Genomic DNA, 5626 nt, shown 5'->3' on the forward strand with positions numbered 1-5626 from the left:
ATCTGAGGAGCATGGGGTAGTCCCACAGTCGAGTTTCCTGAAGAGGACTGGTGGACCCCTGAGGAGTTTGAGCACGGCGTAGACTGCTCGTGCGAGAGCTGTGCTGCGGGACAGCAGTTCTGAGGCCGTGCTGAGCTCCACTTCTGAGGCCGAGCTGAGCTCTTCTATATGATGCCGAGCTGGGCACAACCCTGATGCATAGCTGAGCTCCAGCCTTGAAACCGAGCCGAGCTGTGTACTCTGATGGTTTTTGATGATTTCCTGTATATATTTGATATTTGAATTTTATTCTTTTTGTGTATATATCATGCCTTCGGGCCCAAATGTATATAATTATTGTATCACAATTCGGGTATCAAGTATATGGGAGTTATTCACAGGTAAAACTTAGTGTTCCGCTGATCTGATGAACTTATGTTAGTGTGCATATGCTGTGGTGGAATACAGTATCTGATGATCCTGGCAGGTTTGGGTTAACCGGTGTTAACTCGGGCACCGCTCCGGTTCAGTGTGAACGGGGTGTGACACTTATAGTCCTCGGGTATGTATAATACATCTTCTCTTTTTGCTTATTTCTGCAGATTCTTCTCTCTTTCTATGATTTCCTTCACCTGAATTATGTCATTATCCTGTTGAAAATGTTATGTGTTTAATGCCTTCTTCTTTCCAATCTGGTAAGACAGTTGTTAACCCCAGAAGATATCTTCATTAAAACAAATTATGGAGGAGAAATATGTTGCTCAAGGGAAAGGAGGACTACCATGCAGTGTGCTGGATTAATGGCCAAGAAAAAGAGCCAGATATGACCCATTGATATTTTTTATCTGCATTGTTTGTAATATTTCTATGAATTTTGGAATGCTTTATATCAAAGAGTGAGGAATCGAGGTCCATGAATTCCGTCACAGATCGGCCAGATTGGATTAGTATCAGTCCAGGTTGATCCTACCCTAGTTGCTTCTAGGATTAAGAGTCTTGCTTTCTTTAAAATTCTGTGAAATGGATTGGCCGATCAAGATTGAAATAAATCAGGGACTTGATATATGAAGCTTTGCTTTATATGATTTGTATCATGTGCCAGCGGATAAAACTATATGCCACATTCCATTCTATCCTTGATGGTTACTTTGTCAAATTTTTGTGATCTCAGATATTGCTTATTATCTTGTACTTGAAAAATTGTTTTTTGTCTGAAGAAATCTGTGCCTATTGATGTTTCAGAATCAGTTCCAAATTAGTGGGGAAAATAAATTTGCAGATTCTTGTCAATGTCTCCATTCAGAGGACCAATGGATTGGCCCTTGATGTATTGCCCTTCTTATTGTATCTGTATTATAAGTGCTTGTATTTTTAATGATAAACCATCTCTTCATTTGATTTTGTAGTTGATGGATGTGGAGGTGTTTTTCATACAGCATCCCTCTTTTCTTATGCAACCAAGGATCCACAGGTTCATTCCTTTTACAGTCACTGAAATTGTTTTAACTGCTATTTGCATTTTATAACTTTACTTAGCTATGAATCTTCAGAGCTTTACTTGCTTTAATGCTATTTTGTATACTGCAACTGAATAAAGAACTTTTTCCTAAGGTACTCCACTGGACTTCTTCCCCACATCCCTTTTCCCTAGGCTTTGTTCTGCATGATTATATGCTTTTACTCATAGTTAATATTGTTTACTCTGTCTCTTGTATCCATAAAAGTGTGATGTTTATGAACTTTTTGTGTTTCCTTTTTCATTAAAGGGAACTCTTAATGTTCTTGGATCCTGTGCAAAAAATACATTTGTTAAAAGAGTGGTGGTGAGATCCTCTTTAACTGAAGTTTTATTTAATAGAAAACCTCGGATGCCAGATGTGGTTATTGGTGAGACTTGGTTAATTTTTAGATCCAAATAGCTTTGCAAGGAGTCTAAGGTGTGTATATTTGTGCAGTCTTGTATAGGCCCTTGAGGTCTTGGAGTTGGCTACATATAATGTCTTACCTTTGCTTTTGATATTTTCTGTCACAAATTTATTTTTTTTGCAATAAGTTCTTTATGTTTTTTAACTAAAAATAAAAATTTACCTTGCAAATTACTTATTTACTGGTCCAATATGTCTAATGAGATTTTTTCCTCATATAGCTTTGGTATGAACTTTCAAAGACCTTGGTTGGGGAAGCTGCCTCAAAATTTGCAAAAGAGAAAGGGATGGACATGGCTACAATAAATCCAGCAATGGTGATAGGTCCTCTTTTACAGCCAACCCTTAACACCAGCGCTGAAGCAATTTGGAACTTAATAAATGGTATGCTAACCTATCATTGAAGTTCTTTTTTCTCTTCCCCCACCCCCAAATCAAAAGCCTTTTTTCTCTCTCCTATATCCCTCTCCTCCAATACATCCCAAATAATTGGTTATAGGCATGAATGAGAATGTATTATGCGGGTTATCCAAAGCCTCTTGTAAAGTTTAACATAGATAATCCAAGAGTCTTCATTTTGGGGATTTTACAAAGACAGTTCCCTACTTGTTTGGGACCGAAACTTAACAAGTTAGATAGTTGTGGGGTCGTCTATCACATGGAGCCACTAATGTTTGCCACATGACAAGTTGTAATAGATAAAGACATTGTGATAATCAGTAAAACCAGTATAATTAGTATCTTTGGTTTCTGTAGTATGTCTTTGCAACTATGTTTGCACTCGTAGTCTTAGGTGGGTAGCAGAAAGTCTATTATTTGACATTGGAAGTTTCAAACTAATTCCATAACATTTAGTAGAATGTTGTATAGAATCAGATTTGCAACCTTTTTCAAGATAACATGTTTCCAAAAGTGTTTTTTTTTTTTTTTTCAAAAAAGTAAGTCGTCTAGCAACTATATATTTTATATTGAAAAATGTTATTCTTGTGACATTAGTGCCAATGTTTAATTTACTGCAGGAGCACAAACATTTGCCAATGAAACATATGAATGGGTTAATGTCAAAGATGTTGCTGATGCTCATATTCTAGCATTTGAGACTCCTTCAGCCAGTGGAAGATACATATTAGTCGAGAGTTTGCTCATTATTCACAGATTGTAAAAGCTTCGCGTGAACATCCAACTTTGCCCCTTTCAAAAAAGTAAGTTTTGAAAACCCATATGTTTCATTTCCATCCTCATTTTTTGGATTTCACAATGCACTTAAATATATGTAATGTTTACCTGCAAAAGTTTTTGCTGCCATCAACTTGCTTTTAAACCTATGTAATTTAATAGATTTAAGACTAACAAAGTAAAAACACCAAAAAGTCTTTTAATAGATGTAAGCTGGAATAGTCCCAAACCTTGGGATTCTTCAACATTTATCATGAACTTGGAATTTTCAACAACATATGGAATTATTACTTTTTTTTTTTCTAGGATTGTGAATAGTACTTTGAACGCTAAAATGAATAAAAAAGAAGAGAAAAATGAGGAGGGTATGGGAGATGAGCTCACAAGTCACACACTTTCACAAGATAAATTATATTAACTGTGTAATCTGATAAGGATGGTAACATCCTTATGTAACAAAACTAAAAAATAGAAACCTACTTGTGAAATGTATGGAACTTTTATATATCTTTAACAAGAACTTGACTGGTATTTTTTATTTTTCCAAGTACTTGCATGGATTTTATCTTCTACTTATCGACTTGAGGATTGACATAGTAACCATGTCTTGTGAACTTTTATTTTGAAAAAATTATTATGTTACTATGTTATCGTGGATATGGGATTTTTTTGTCTCCATGTTGACAATATGGTTTATTTTGTTCCAATTGAACTTTTGTATGGAATGGATAGCCATTTATCAGATTCTTGTGTATTGTCTTGTGAAAATCTATCAATTTTTTTTATGATATCCAGGATGAGAACAAAGAATGTAAGCATTTGCTTCAACAGGTTACATAATGAGATAAATAAACAATAATATGTAATTAAAAGAAAAAAAAAACATTTAGCGGCGTTTACTAATAAATGCCACTATAGGTCTTTTGTTTTAAAATAAAAAAACACTTCTTATAGTGGCGTTTAGCTGTTTACTAACACACGCCACTATATGTTCATTTATTAAAAATATATATATATATTATATTTCATGGCCTTTAGTAATAAACACCACTATATGCACCTGCGTTTATTAGTTAACAACGTTGGAATGCCTTCTTATAAAGGAGGATGTAACATGATAGTGGCGTCATGATAAACACCGTCGTACATTATATTTTAGTGGCATTTATAAATAAATGCCGCTAAAGAGATTTTACGACGGCGTTTTCAAAATACGCCGTAATTCTTTTGCAGCGGTGGATATAGTGGTGTTTGGGCAGCGTTTTTTATAAACGCCGCCATAGACATATAGATGCATTTGCACACTCTACGGCGGCATTTAAAAATGCTGTCATAGACCACTTTTTTTGTAGTGAGCAGAAATTTTTTGCAATAAAACTTGATATGTGGATGACTTATGATCGTAAGGGATGGCGATTCATTGAACATATTTTGCTCAGGTTAAGTTAACAATAAGTAGGCATGATTACATCATGTACGACCTATGTATCATATAGACTCCTAATCAATGGCGTTGATTGTGCTACAATTTCATCAACTCTAGTGATATAAGAAGGGAATCCACTATCCCCTTCTTTGTTCATTTTATTTTCTCGGGGGTTGAGTCATATCTTCTTTAATGTTGAGTCTTATGCATTATTCATGATATTAAAGTTCGGAATAGGATTGTTTCTCTTACTTGCTATTTGCAGATGACTGCTTATTGTTCTAAAAATTGAAGCTTCAAGAGGATTCTTCTTTGAAGGAATGCCTGGATATATATTGTCAAGTAAGTGGTCAAGCAATCAATATGAGGAAGTTCTCTATCACATGCAGCCTGAATATTGCCCTTCTCTTCAAAATGTGGTTTTCTCAAGTTTTTAAGATCTCTTATAGTGATGGACCACGTAAGTACATTGGCTTCCCAGTTGACTTTGGTGTTTCAAATGTGAAAAATTCCACCTTTAAAAAATATCCACCTTGACAGAGGACTTAGGTGTAACAGTAAGATTGCTCCATTATGACCTAGTAGTGGTGGGTTTGAGTAGAAAAACAGCCTCTCTGTGAAGTTGGGGTAGGGCTATGTACATTTATGACCCTCCTGAGACCCCATAGTTGTAGGTGCCTTGTGCACTGGGTACACCCTTATTTAAAGGTAGACAATTTTCAAGATATCATACGCAAAAATTGAACGTCTGGATAAGCCTTGGAGTCCCTCAGAAATGGCTTGAAATTGGTTAAGCTGCCCAAAAGTTGGCAGTGTTGCCAAATGAATTTGGTAAGCCGCCCAGGCTTGGGCAGCGTAGCCAATGTTGGCAACGCCGCCAACTTGAAATTTTCTTTTTTTCTTACAATTTTGGCCCTAAGATCCCCTATAAATAGGACCCCTCAAGGCATTCAAACACACTCCACTCTTCCCAAGGAACTCCCTATTGCCTTGAAAATCCCCCTTTGCCTTGAAACCCATGTCCCAAGGGTGACTAGCCCTAAGGTGGTCCATAGAAGCCCTAAGAAGTCCAAAAAAAAAAAGAAAAAAGGGAGGACTTAGCAAGTCTTCCCCCCCCCCC

The 5626-nt window shown here is 36.2% G+C and overlaps 1 pseudogene; it reads left to right on the forward strand.

Moving 5' to 3' along the window:
- Positions 1-1360: 1360 nt before the first annotated feature.
- The window catches only part of LOC122076374, a 4569-nt pseudogene continuing 303 nt past the window's right edge, over positions 1361-5626 (forward strand).

The sequence above is a fragment of the Macadamia integrifolia genome, chromosome 4 (assembly GCF_013358625.1).
Source record: "Macadamia integrifolia cultivar HAES 741 chromosome 4, SCU_Mint_v3, whole genome shotgun sequence".
NCBI classification, from domain to species: Eukaryota; Viridiplantae; Streptophyta; class Magnoliopsida; order Proteales; family Proteaceae; genus Macadamia; species Macadamia integrifolia.